Source organism: Ochlerotatus camptorhynchus, unplaced genomic scaffold (genome assembly GCF_037179485.1).
Source record: "Ochlerotatus camptorhynchus isolate MF236.1 unplaced genomic scaffold, CSIRO-AGI_Acam_v1.1 ptg000493l, whole genome shotgun sequence".
Taxonomy (NCBI): domain Eukaryota; kingdom Metazoa; phylum Arthropoda; class Insecta; order Diptera; family Culicidae; genus Ochlerotatus; species Ochlerotatus camptorhynchus.
This window is the reverse complement of record NW_027040978.1, coordinates 2112162-2126816: the sequence shown is the minus strand read 5'-3', so window position 1 is coordinate 2126816 and position 14655 is coordinate 2112162. Positions and strand designations below refer to the sequence as shown.

The window sequence follows — 14655 nt, the reverse complement described above, 5'->3', positions numbered from 1 at the left end:
GGCTGTGGTGGACCCAACAAACAATTTGAGTTGATCAACAGCTGAATAAGCAATTTTTTAGCTGAAGAAGCCTTTAGCTTGCCTGCATAAGCTCTTATTCAACATTCAATGTTTGTTGGGGATCGACCATTTTCGCAACTTTTACGCTTTACCGATCCGTATCCAATCAATATTTACGTTGTCCAACTTTACGTTTCGCGTTTCCGAACTATTTTTCCCGTATCCGCGATATTTTCATCGGTTTTTTTCGGGTTTTTCCGCGCGCGAAATCCACTTCTGACACCATGTGGTGTTTATTACGTTTTATTCATGATCGAGATACAGTGGCGTCGTGTATACATAGAATAGATAGGGGTATGTAGAGGAGAATGTATAAAGTAGGGGCAAGGTTTCTGATATCTGTTACAGTTTTGTTCTCTTATCAAGCAGAACTTCTAGCATAGCATCTGAAATCAAAAGCCTGCATGATAAATCCTAGAATTGGATTTAAAATTCCAAGAAAATCTCAAACTTAAATGAAAAAGTGCGTTCTACCCCGGGGTGCGTTATATACCGTTCTCCCCTACATTACAAAGGTAAGATTCTAGCTCTTATGCTCTCCTTCCATACCACCTCTCCAGGAATAGGTGTATGGGATTGAGTGGAAGAATACTTGTAGCTGTGTTGAGAGCACATTGTTTTCTAAAAGAAACCGTTTAAACACTTTCAAAAGGTACCTGATCCCCCCGTAGATACCTATTCCACAGGAACTTCTGTTGATGCGGCATAAGTCGAAGGGTAGGTAATGATTTCCACTCTCTGCTTCCAAACCAGGGTACTCTCTGCTCTGCAGAAACCGAATGTCGTAGCACTTGAAAGTTCTTGGTTAATATAAAAGCACTTGGAAGTAATCCAACGTAATACAGTATCTTACGATCTGCAAATTGGACAATCGATCAGTGACACCAGTTCACTATTCGATTAGTGAAACGCAAATTCCGGCGTTGATGATTTACAATTTACGTCACTACGGTCACTACTCAACCTTCAACTCACAGCAAAATGTAAACAAACAGTTTTGGTTCGCTACATCGCTTGCTGCTTTTGTTCGTTCAGCGTTTGGGTTGATCGCGAGAAGATGCGAGACGATATAGAAAGATGCGAAAGAGGTGAAAATAGATGTCACAGATGGAAACAAATAGTAACTTGTCGCACCAAAATATTGTCACACTTGCTGCGGATGACTGTCACAGTAGAACCCATAATTTCTATATATTTGGGTTTTATTTCAATGTTATACAAATCAGTTTTTTTTAAAGAAATAAATCAACGTTTATTTCAAAGTCAGGCTGAGGAGTCTTTAAACTTCATCCAACATCAACAGTTAGATAGTTTCCGAACAATTCTGAGCACAAATATCGAAATAAAATTCTTCCATAAATTTTATGTTTTATCACTGGGTACGATTTATACGGTCTCCACTGTACATGCTGTTTTGACATTTCTTTGTTTTGATTGTGCATCGTTTTCAGTCGATACGAGTTGAATGTTGATTTGTTTTGATTTTTCCGTACGATCGGTAAGTATTTGAGTATTTTTCCTTAAGATTTCTCCCATAAACAGACAATTTCAATTGAACAGGAAAGAAAATGGATAGCGTTGATTCTCCTGAACAAGCTATGGGCGATACGGATGACCCAGAAGTGATGATACTGCGGAGGACAATGCAATTCGGAATGTGGAAAGGACGGAAAATTCTTTCAACGAGACGAGCGAATTGGATCAATCAGATGAGCATATGTTTGCCTATACGCGTCAGTTCAAAGGCCAATCTTCTGGATCCTTTGTGGCACGGTGGCAGATTTTGGCACATATATTGAATAAGGAGGTTTCGACCAAAATGCTGATGGAACAACAAATCCAGCGTGGGAAGTGAATGAAGTACCCACTGAAGAGGAGTTTGAAAAATTCGTTCTGTTACAGTCGGGTCGTAGGCATTACCCATTGGATAAGCTTAAAGAAAGCAGCAGCCTGATGCAGAGTTGGAAAGGTAAGGATATCTCGCTGCTCCTGCATGTGTACTCTTTATCGATTAGCAACCGTACTATTTGGAACTCGGTGAAAGAGAGCTTGATCGATCCATCTGAACGGGACCTTTCAGGTGCTGCTACAACACAGGCTGTTGTCGAGTTGGCAAATGAACTGAGAACAGCACACGGAAATCATCTCGAGGCACATAGCAAGGCATGGTCGTTCTGGTCTAATTCGATTTTGAAATCTCCAGCTCATCTTAGAGAATCCCTTAAAGACCATCCTCCACAGCACCTGTTCCGGGCGAAAGAAGGACCTCATGTGAATGCTATTCGCAGAGAGATTACGGTGGCGCATACTGGTTGGCCTACGCCAAGTTTTCAATGTGATTGAGTTGAACATGGAGAGCTTGACTGCATCAATGAAAACATTCAGGATTCACCTTGAGGCCTTGGATTTGATATGTGACATGGATTGGACATGTGACTTGTTTAATTTTTATGTTTTATGATGCGAATAAAATGACCACATGATTTTAATACTTTCATTTTCGTTTTTGCTTATTTTCTTCGAATCCTAGGTCAATTATGTTTTCCGGAGAGGCAGCTTCACATCACGAGTATTACTTTCGTTGTAGCTTTGTTGCATCCTTTTCTTTACGATTCTAAAAACGATTTCAATTGGATTATAGAACGAGGTATAAGCTGGCAAGAAAATGATGTGGATTCCAAGTGATCGAAGATACGATATTATGTTTGCATTGCAATGAATGCGGGCTCCATGGAGAATCCAAATTAAATGAAATCCGGGGTATGTTTCTTCTTTATCACTTTGTTGAGCAAACTGTCTAATATGTTGGAAGAAGTTGAGTCGAGTGAATGTTCCTTCTGTGTAGCAGTATTCCACCATCCCAGTCTGGCCTATCATACATAGACAAGAAACACGGGGCTTCCGAATGAATTCCCCGCGACAAATCAGCATTTTACGCTTTTCCGCATATCCCCGGTTTCGTAGCATTCCGCGGTTTAAAATAATGCTGGAAGAAGCAACGGTAAAAAGACGAATACGTCAAATTCATGCAAAACATTCAGTTAGGTTTAACAGAAAAAAGGTCATGAAAATATGGAAAAACAATTTTATTATTTGCGATCAACTTAACTAGTTTTGACAATATCTTGGTTTTAACTCTTCCAATTCTATAAAAAAAAAATATACTACCGATAATCGCATGAAAGTCCCATACGGATAGGAAATCAAGCAACGATGGGACTTCTATGCGATCCTATGAGGCATATACCAGAAAAAAATTGGACCTAAAAGCTATAATACAATTATGAGTTGTATTTGACTTCGTTCAGTTCATGGATGCCCATTTCTGTTAAAGTTATGGTTGAAACCATTTCACATAGGTATTCAAATATATTTGCTCGGAGCTGTCAAGCGCCCAACCTGACGATGCACGGTATTCCAACCTAGCTCAAGCCATTAAAATCTCAAACAGAGCGCAGCTGAAAAATATCACCTCCCCAGCTAGAGCATAGGTATGCTCATGTGTGCAGACAAACTTTTCCGAGCCAACCCAAACGGATGATGTTGATTTTTGAGATTACCAACATGTCGGGCCCGAATTTGCAACTAAAATGCACAAATTTGCCATCGGTTATCAAATATTGCAAAGTTGAAATGGAGTTTCCCCATTCTGTGCATCAGACGACGAATGCCAGCCGGGCTGTTTCTAGCTAGTTGCTCGCATAAAACCTCCTGTATTTTTTTTTTATTTCGGGAGCGTAGAACCAGAGCTGCTTCAAACAAGCGGTAACTTATCAGCAGTTTCAGCATTCCAGTGTAAACTTTTCCAACTTCTTTTAGCACCGTCATCCATGGCTGGTTGGTTGGCAGACGAAATTCGTAAAAACCAACCACCAGTCGAGAGCTGATCATTCCACTGTGTTTGTGTGTGCTGTGGGGAGATGGCTCGTTCCTCCCCTATTTTGGTATAAGCACACACATTCATAACCGCACATGTTTGGAATTGTTGTAAAATATGTGGAACAATCTTTCTTGCCACTCAAACCAAACATAAATTTCCATTCCACCGTTCAACTAACCGCACAAACCCACCCTATAAGGCGTAGACCAGTGCACCGATCGAAATATTTTCGGCGGCGGCGTGATTTTCCAAACCAATCGCACATGGACAAAAAAATGCTACCTAAAATATTACTAAAATTCACGAAAACGTAGGTCACTCATAGTATGATTAAATTTTCCGACACTTTCCCGGGGAAAACTTCTCGAATATGGGGAAAATTTAAGAAAATTATACACAGGTTAGAAGTGTACCAGTAGACAGACTAAAGCCATAATCAGTTTTCCTCATATTCGAGAAGTTTTCCTCGGAAAAGCGTCGGAAAATTTACTCATTCTATGAGTGACCTACGTTTTCGCGAATTTGAGTAACCTGAACTCAAATATGAGTAACTCTTACTCAATTTTGAGCGTTTTCATTGGCCGTGCATGCGGAATTTATTTAGACAAGTGTGTCAAGTACAGGTTAAATTGCAGGGGGTGGAGTCATATGACAAAGTGTTACAAACAACCCTTTTATTAAGTATAAGAAAAGTACGTTCTGTAGGGGTGGATAGTATATAAAAGCAATCTGTTGCATTACGTAACAGGCACTGCTTACTGCAAAACTCTATTTTTGCAAATGCTGTAATTTTCATGAATGAAGATTGTTTTATCCACATTGTTAGGGTGGTCACCCCAGCTATGTTGAAAAGTCGTTCACTTGGCGTGCTGGTGGCGGGCACACACAATACCTTGCGAACCAAGGCTGCCAGCCAAGGATACTTACTTAAGGGTCCTGTACACCACCGGAGGTGCAAAGGGCCAACGCGTAAGACTTCCATCCTGGGCGGCTGCTCGCTTTTGTCTTGACCTAGGCCCAGCTCAGATTCCTATAGACTTGCTTTATTTCCTTGTTGAGGCTCCGCTGCCATGAGCCCCTGGGTCTGCCTCTGCTGCGATGTCCTGCCGGATTCCAATCCAGCGCTTGCTTGCAGATTTCGTTTCCGCCCCGTCGAAGTATGTGGCCGACCCACCTCGCTCTCGAATTTCTGTTGCTATCGGCTTCTGATGATATCGAGGATGGAGCTCGGCATTCGAGATCCAGTTGTGAGGCCACCAGGCATGAATTATATACCGCAGGCATCGGTTGATGAAGACTTGCAGCTTCTGAGTGTTCTCCGCTGATACACACCACGTCTCGCTGGCGTATAACAACACAGATTTCACGTTCGAGTTGAAAATTCGGATTTTGGTGCGTTGACTTATCTGGTTTGATCTCCATACGTTTTGTAGACTAACAAAGGCAGCCCTAGCCTTCTTGATTCGTGCACCTATGTCGCTCTTGGTCCCGCCGTCCGACGCTATTTGGAAACTTTCGACCTTCTCCACTGTTTGCCCCGCTACCGTAAAGTTGGAAGGGTGCGACGTTGATGGTGAGACCCGCCCCAGAGGAGCGTTCGCCTAGGTCATTGAGCTTACTCTGCATATCAAAGCGCCGTTGTGCTAGTAGAGCAACATCATCAGCCAAATCGAAGTCGTTGAGATGCTCCATGATGATAGGCTGCCAAAGCACCCACCATGATCTTATCGATTACGATGAGGAACAGTAGCGGTGATAGTATACATCCTTGTCTCACACCAGCGACTACCCGGATAGGGTCAGTCAAGGCTCCGTTATGCAGAACTCTACACGTGAAAGCCTGATACTGCGCTTCGATGAGGTTGACGATTTTATCCGGGACTCCATTGCGTCTCAGGGCACCCCACAGATTCTCGTGATTGCGTTGGTCGAAAGCTTTTTCGCAGTCATTCATTCATCATTCATTCATTCATCAATCAGGCTAAGGCCTTGTTGTCCTCTGCTGTCCGAAGAAGTCGTCTCCACTCTACTCGATCCATGGCCACAGTTCGCCAGCCTCGTAGTCTGCGAAGGGTCCGCAGGTCACCTTCTACTTGGTCGATCCACCTTGCCCGCTGCGCGCCTCTTCTTCTTGTTCCTGTTGGGTCGCTTTCTAGAACCATTTTCACTGGGTCGTCGTGCGGCATTCTTACGACGTGCCCAGCCCACCGTAGTCGCCCAATTTTTGCAATGTGGACGATGGATGGTTCTCCCAGCAGCTGGTGCAATTCGTGGTTCATTCGCCTCCTCCACGTTCCGTCATCCATCTGCACTCCACCGTAGATGGTACGCAACACCTTCCGTTCGAAAACACCAAGGGCGCGTTGGTCCTCCACGAGCATAGTCCAGGTCTCGTGGCCGTAAAGGACCACCGGTCTAATCAGCGTCTTGTAGACAGTCAACTTCGTGCGGCGGCGAATTTTATTCGACCGGAGCGTCCTCCGGAGTCCAAAGTAGGCACGATTCCCTGCCATAATGCGTCTTTGAATTTCTCTGCTGGTATCATTTTCGGCGGTCACCAGTGAGCCCAAATACACGAACTCATCGACCACCTCGATTTCGTCACCGTCAATCTGAACTCGGGGTGGGAGGCTAACATTGTCTTCCCTAGAACCTCTTGCTTTCATATATTTTGTCTTTGATGCGTTGATGGCAAGTCCAATCCGTCTAGCTTCAGCCTTCAGTCTGATGTACGTTTCCGCCATCATCTCAAAGTTCCGTGCCATAATGTCAATGTCATCGGCGAAACCAAGGAGCTGGATGGACTTCCTGAATATCGTGCCACTCGTGTCTATCCCAGCTCTTCTGATCACACCTTCTAACGCGATGTTGAACAGCAGACACGAAAGTCCATCACCCTGCCGTAACCCCCTTCGAGATTCAAAGGGACTCGAGAGTGTCCCCGATACTCGAACAACGCACGTCACTCGATCCATCGTCGCCTTGACCAATCGCGTCAGTTTATCCGGAAATCCGTACTCGTGCATAATCTGCCATAGCTGATCTCGATCGATTGTGTCGTATGCGGATTTGAAATCGATGAACAAATGATGTGTGGGCACGTTGTATTCGCGGCATTTCTGCAGAACCTGCCGAATGGCGAAAATTTGGTCCGTGGTAGCGCGGGCACCCATGAATCCCGCCTGGTATTGCCCCACGAACTCTCTTGCATATGGTGACAGACGGCGGCATAGAATTTGGGAGAGTACCTTGTAGGCGGCGCTCAGCAGTGTGATCGCGCGGTAGTTGCAGCAATCCAACTTGTCGCCCTTTTTGTAGATTGGGCATACGACACCTTCCATCCACTCCTCCGGTAATATCTCCTCCTCCCAAATCTTGGCAATTACCCAGTGCAGCGCTCTAGCCAGTGCTTCACCACCGTATTTCAATAGCTCACTTGGTAGTTGATCTACACCAGTTGCTTTGTTGTTCTTCAGCCGACCGATCTCCTCCTCAACTTCTTGAAGATCAGGGGCCGGTAGCCTGTCGTCTTCTGCGCGTGCTCCAAGGTCTGTTGCCGTGCCACCTTCGTTTTCTGCTGCTTCACCGTTGAGGTGCTCGTCATAGTACTGCTTCCACCTCTCAATGACCTCACACTCGTTCGTGAGAAGGTTACCGTCCAAGTCCTTGCACATATCGGCTTGCGGCACGTAGCCTTTGCGCGAACTATTTAGCTTCTCGTAGAACTTCCGTGTGTCGTTTACGCGGTACAGATTTTCCATCGCCTCGCGATCTCGATCTTCCTGCTGACGCTTCTTCCTTCGGAAAACCGAGTTTTGTCTGTTCCGCGCTTGTCTGTATCGCTCCACATTCAATCTCGTGCGGTGTTGCAGCATTCTCGCCCGTGCTGCATTCTTCTCCTCTACTAACAGTTTGCATTCGCCGTCAAACCAGTCATTTCTTCGGTCCGGGATTGCAGTACCTAGTGCCGCTACAGCAGTACTACCTATGGCTGAACGGATGTCCCTCCAGCCATCTTCAAGAGAAGCTGCGCCAAGTTGCTCTTCCGTGGGTAGTGCAACTTCCAGCTGCTGCGCGTAGTCCTGGGCAACTCCGGTGTCCCGTAGTTGCTCAATGTTGGGTCGTGGCGTTCGACTTCGACGTGTGTTATGCACCGTCGAGAGTTTTGAGCGCATGCATACTGCAACTAGGTAGTGGTCCGAATCTATGTTCGCACTGCGGTACGTGCGGACGTTGATAATGTCGGAGAAGAATTTCCCGTCGATTAGAACGTGATCGATTTGGTTTTCTGTGTGTTGGTCAGGTGATCTCCAGGTGGCTTTGTGGATATCCTTGCGGGGGAAAAAGGTACTTCGAACTACCATACCCCGGGAGGCTGCAAAGTTCACGCATCGTTGACCGTTGTCGTTCGATACGGCATGCAGGCTGTTTGGCCCGATTGCCGGTCTATACATTGCCTCCCGTCCTACCTGAGCGTTCATGTCGCCGATGACGATTTTGACGTCCCGTTGCGAACAGCCGTCGTACACCTGCTCCAGCTGCGCATAGAACGCTTCTTTCTCGTCGTCGGGTCTCCCTTCGTGTGGGCAGTGCACGTTGATGATGCTGTAGTTGAAGAAACGGCCCTTAATCCTCAACTTGCACATCCTCGCGTTGATCGGCTGCCAACCAATCACGCGTTGGCGCATCTTACCCAGCACTACAAAGCCGGTTCCCAGCTCGTTGGTGGTGCCACAGCTCTGGTAGAAAGTAGCCGCTCGATGCCCGCTTTTCCATACCTTTTGTCCCGTCCAGCAAAGTTCCTGCAGTGCTACGACTTCGAAGTTGCGTGGTTGAAGTTCGTCATAGATTAACCTATCGCAACCCGGGAAGCCGAGCGATTTGCAGTTCCATGTTCCGAGTTTCCAATCGTAGTCCTTATTTCGTCGCGTAGGTCTGTGCCGATTGTTCCGATCCGTATTTCTTTCTTCGGTATTTGCAACTTTGTTTTTTTTCCAGGGCGGCTTGTTGGGCCTGCCCCAACCCCCTGTCTCGCCGGGGGACCATCGTGCACAGCTCTGTTTAGAGTCCCACGCTGGCACTAGGACGGTGATCAGCCGCTCCTAACTTTTTCGCAGTCAATGAATACCAAATAAAGGGACTCTTGGATTTCATTGACCTGCTCCAGGGTGATGCGGAGCGTGACAATATGGTCCACACAATATCTTCCGGCACAGAATCCTGCCTGCTGCCGCCAGAGAGTCGCGTTGTTCTTCTCCTGTATCCGATTCAGGATAACTTTGAACAGAACTATGAGAACAATACACAGTAACATGATGCCTCGCCAGTTGTCGCAAACAGTTAGATCCCCCTTCTTTGGGACCTTCACTAAGACGCCCTGCTCTCAGTCGGCCGGAAAAGTCGCGGTGTCCCAGATAGTACAGAATAGTTGAAGCAACATTTGAACGGATAGCATGGAGTCAGCTTTGAGCATCTCTGTTGATATGCGATCGACCCCTGGAGCCTTGTTGGATTTCATGCAAGAATACTGCAGCTTTCTAAATTTCCAAAAATATAGAATATCTCCACCTACAACGTTGTTCGGGTATGACGTAATGCGCAGGATCTATAGGTGAGATAGAAGGACACTCTAGTCCACTGTTTCATTCATCCGGTGTTTTCGTCGGATCGAGAGAAAGAAAAAGTCTGTTGGTTTCCTTCTGCCTCACCTATACTGTACGCGTGATAATGTTTGCACCATCGTACAAATAAGGTTCCCGTTTCACCTGTGCATACAATGCCTTGGTTTTCTTTGCATGCACGTAACCTATAGCTCATACCGTAGTAGGCTGTGTATAAAAGAAAATGATTTACTTAGTTTGACAGTTGCACCATGACGAAGTGGCAGCGTATTCGTGATTTGTCCTACGCGCAAATGTCGCAAAAAGACACTTCAATCGCCGTGGGAATGTCCCGGTGGACCGTCAAAAGGGTTTTAGACCGAGAAAAGAAAGGACAACTATCCGCGAAGGTGGCCACAGGTCGTCCGAGGTCAGCTCGGGTTCCGAGGGTTAACGCTGCTATCAAAAGGAAGATTCGGGTGAATCCTGAACGCACTGAAAAATGGCAAAGGAACACGGGATCAGTGACTTTACGGCACGGAAGATCGTAAAGAAAGATTGCGGGGCGATTACACATGTTACCAACCGCATCCGGGAGCTACGAGTCGAACGATGCAAGAAAATCTTTAACTTCCTTAAGTGAAAAATCCGGTAATCCTGTTCACCGACGAGAGCATGTTTACCGTCGATCCCGTATCAAATTCCAGAACCGACCGGTATGTTAGTTCTCTTCCGGTAAAAGACGTGGCCGACGAGCACAAGAACGTGTATCTGACCAAGCATCCTGCTAGCGTTATGGTGTTTAGATTGGTGGCTACCGATGGCAAAAAAAAAATGGACCCGATGTTCATTCCAGAAGGCGACAAGGTCAATACGGAGGTCTACATCGGGATTTTAAGTAAGTATGTTCTTCCGTGGATCAAAGAACAGTACGGTCCGAAGCCAAATGTTGTATTTCAACAAGATGGGGCTCCGTGCCGCACTTCGATCCGCTCTCAGAAGTGGTCGCAGGAACATCTTCCGTTCTGGGCGAAGGATATGTGGCTGCCATCCAGATCTGATCTTAATCCGCTGGATTACTCAATATGGCGCGTCATGAAGGCCAAGGCCTGTTCTAAACGCCACCTGAGTACAGCAAGCCTCAGACAAACATTGACCCGTATCCAGGCATGGAAAATCATTTGCATTCATTTCATACATTCATTTACATTCATTTGCCTCTAATTTTTTTCATCAACAGCATTCCGCAAAATGATGTAAAGAGCTTTTGAAGGTTTTGTTATTAGCTACAAGTTTTGTTCATAACTCAAATCTGTATCTCTTATGCATCACGAACTAGAGCGGGCAGAACTTGTTACTGTTTTTCAGTGAATGTAAAATACATTCACTGAAAAACAGCAGTGGCTTCTGTTCGCTCTGCCTCGTCATGCATAAGAGATACGGATTTGACTTGTTAACAAAAGTAGTAGCTAATAACAAAACTTACAAAAGCTCTATACATCATTTTGCGGAATGCTGTTGAAGAAAAAAGTTAGAGGCAAATGAATGTAAATGAATGCACGAAATGAATGCAAATGATTTTCCATGCCTGCCCGTACCTGAAGAGAAATGGATCCAGACTACATTATTAGAACCTGCCGTGCATTCCGGAAGCGTGTGGAGGCCGTAATTGCAGCAAGTGGAGACTCGATCGAGGATTTACATAGTTTAAGACTCTGAGAAACATCCCTCCTTTGAATAAATAAAAAAAACTCAAGTACGAAATTTTTGAGAATTTTTTTATTTTCGACATTGCTCAATTGTGCAAACATTATCACGCATGCGGTAGCAGGAGGAAAAATAATAATTCATCCGAATCATCCCTGTGTGCTAGATAGAGAAAGCACGAACAAACGTCAAAAAAACTAAGTGACAATCGCTGCCTTATACACGCTCCTTTCAGGTTACTCAAAAATAAGTCAGACGTACTCATTTTCATAACTACTTTTGAAACGTCAAATCATGAGTAGTTGTGATTTGTTCATTTGAGTAACATTGACTTAACAATTAATAAATAAAGGTGGATCTCAATTTTGAGTTTTCAGCTCATTTGCTGATTCTTAAAAAAAATGGCATTATGATAATGTAAAAATACGAATTTTGCCTTTCTGTAGTAGAAGAAAATTTGAAAATTTCGAAAGAAATCATTCCAAAATGGAGCAAATTGCAACCGCCGTGGATGCGGAAACATCCCGTAAATTGAGAGGTAATTGTTTTGCATTCTGTTTGCTATAAAATAAAATTCTTGATTGTTATGTTTTTCAGTTGTTGGTTTATTAATCCCAAAGAAAAAAAGAACGGAAACCAAATGTATGCCCATTTGTATATTTTTGACTCATTTCCCTATATTTTTTGATTTTATGGGAATGAGTAACAATAACTCATCAACAAATACCTAGCCGTTTAAGTCAAAATTCAGTTCTGGCTATGTTACTCAATTTAGAGTAGATCTGGTTTTATTAAAATTGAGTGGTTTTTCACTCAATTTTTAGTAGCCCCGAACTAGCGTGCACACAAGTTCTAATTTCAACGCGCTCAAGATGCATTTTACCGAAAAGATGTTTGGGAATTTTTATCGGCGTGACACAGATTTATTCGGTGGCGTGAACTAGTTTACGGTGCGCCGGCTCAAATTCATCGGTGATGGCGGCGTATGAAAATTGTCGGCGGCGGCGCACAGGTAGGGGTACCATATCAAAAAATTGAAAAGGAAGACATTTCATTTCATTTGTAATTTTCCGGATTTTGAGTATTTGGTCAGGCAGATCGAGTTTTTCCACCGTATCAAGCCGGAGAAGCATTTGCCCTTGGTAAGTGTAAGGCAGCTAGGCAGCAATAGGTTCCGTTCACGTTCATAGTTGGTAAGGGTTGAACGAAGATGGCAGGATAATCAAATCAATCAATTTAAGCGTCTCTGAGTTTCACTGAGTTATGAGTTCTGTAAACACTGTTTGTAACTGTTTTTTGCTGTTTTATTTAAGAATTCTTCTAACAACCCAATTTCATTACTTCATTCTGTAAACATGTTTTTTGACGTATTTTTATTGTTGGTTTGATTGACAGCAGCTTTTCGGGTTTGCAAGAAAGTGCACCTATATATGTTGTTGTGATGCGAAAAGTGAGAAAGCAAATGACAGTGATCTTTCTCACTGAGCAATGTGAGTTACTCGAGGTGCATCAATGGCAACTCAGAAATTGCTCATGATTAGGAGCTGTCTTGCCCCTAGGTTTGTGCCTAGAACTCAATGAAACATAATAAATGAATTACAATTACACCAACATAGGGCCTAGATCCGAGTGCACGAGTGTGACCGAGAAAAGAAGATTTCGTATAGTATGAGGAACCTGAATCGAAGTCGTTTCGATTCGTATCGATTATCTGTCATTAATTTATGTGAACTAAAATTCGAACGGACTGCGAGCAACAACGCTCTTATTCCAAAGTAACCTCTAACCCTATAACGGGACAACAATACACTATGACATCGACATATTTTTAACGTTTGCATTGTAGCCGATGCCTTCCAGCTTAGATATCCACATGATTGAATGATGAATAAACAGTGAGGGAATTATTGCTGCCACCTCCATATTAGTTCCATTTTCTGCTGGCCTTGCTAATGCCATCACTCAAATTGATAATAACTTATCAAGATGACAACATTGACGTAAACAATAATCCCCTCAAGATCCAAGTACAAGGACTACATGCCGGCCGACGTCACCACATAATATAAGCCGGACCCCGGCTCTGTAGCTCATATCAGTTTCATTTGTTTATTTAGATGTGCATAAGCAAACAGGGAAAGCTCATTAGGTACATCTCTCATGTCCTCGGACTCCGCACTAGTCAGCTTTTTACGAACCGTCCCATATCCCGCTGGCAAAGAGCACCGTGCGTCTTCTATGGACATTGTAGCAAATTTTCGTCAGACCCCGATGAGCAACCATCTGCGGTGGACACAATGTTTATGCTGTGCTTTTTATTAGTTCTAGTTTTCCTCCCGTCCCCTCACCGCCGACTGGCTAGTAACCAAGCAAGAGAAACCCTATTCGCCACCGCCGTCATCCTTGGGACGAAAAAACCTAGTTCAGCTTTGACTGTTTGTGACTTGTCGTTTCTCGACTTGTGTCGTGGTAGTTGGATTTATTTGATCATTTATGAGTCAGTGGCGTGTATAAATAACAAAGGCGCAAAAAAAATCTAACGAAGAGTGGATCCTTCGTCCAAGTCCAAGCAGCCTGTGGAATAACGACTACGACGACAGCGAGATACAGCGTTGGACAGCATGCCATGTTTGCCTCTTTTTTTCCAACGCCTCCTACGGTTTCAACGGGTGGAGTGAGTATGAGTAAAAACCAACAGAAGCCATTCCCAGCTGCTGCCATCTAGTTGAGCCGGGCCAAGCCAAGCCGACCAACAGACCACACGTTTCTTTCTCTAGGAATGTGTAATTTTTGCGGCTCATGGCACTTGAAAGCGTTTAGAGATTAGCTCCCGTTGGATCCAGTGGAGTTGACAGGCCACCGCGCACCGGTTGGATCGAGGAGGGCTTATCTGCGGGATTACAACGGAAGCGCCACCGTGTTAAGGGTGGATTTTGACGCTTCCAGTGTCATCAACAAACAGGAAACGCTCACCGACTGGACCACGTAACAGCTATTGTGCCAGTACGACTCTGGCCTAACCCACCCGACAAAGGCGTTATCTAAGCATAGCAAAAAACAAATACAAAACACACAGAGATGAATAAAAGAAAACGACAAAATGAAATGAAACCACAGCTCGACCACGCTCTCGGTTCCCATTCCCACATTTTAGGTCCCACACTTATTTGAATCCTTTTCTGGGTCTCTTTTTTTTTGCAGGATCCGTTCATTGCTGGGTAGGTATCACTCTGTTTTCTCTGCATTACAAATTCGTTGATTCATCTGTGTCTGTCTGGTGGCTTCAGGGTAGAAACTGACTTCTTTGGCATGGCTGCCCCGTAGCTGTTCATGAATTATGCCACTCATTTAGGGGGGAAAAATAACACCCTCTATTCCACTTTCTCCATATGTGATCATCACACAGTT

General features: G+C 44.6%; 1 pseudogene; it reads left to right on the top strand.

The window, feature by feature from the left end:
- The first annotated feature begins 1777 nt into the window (after positions 1–1777).
- On the top strand, positions 1778–14236 carry LOC135712590 (uncharacterized; annotated as a pseudogene).
- The last annotated feature ends 419 nt before the right edge of the window (positions 14237–14655 follow it).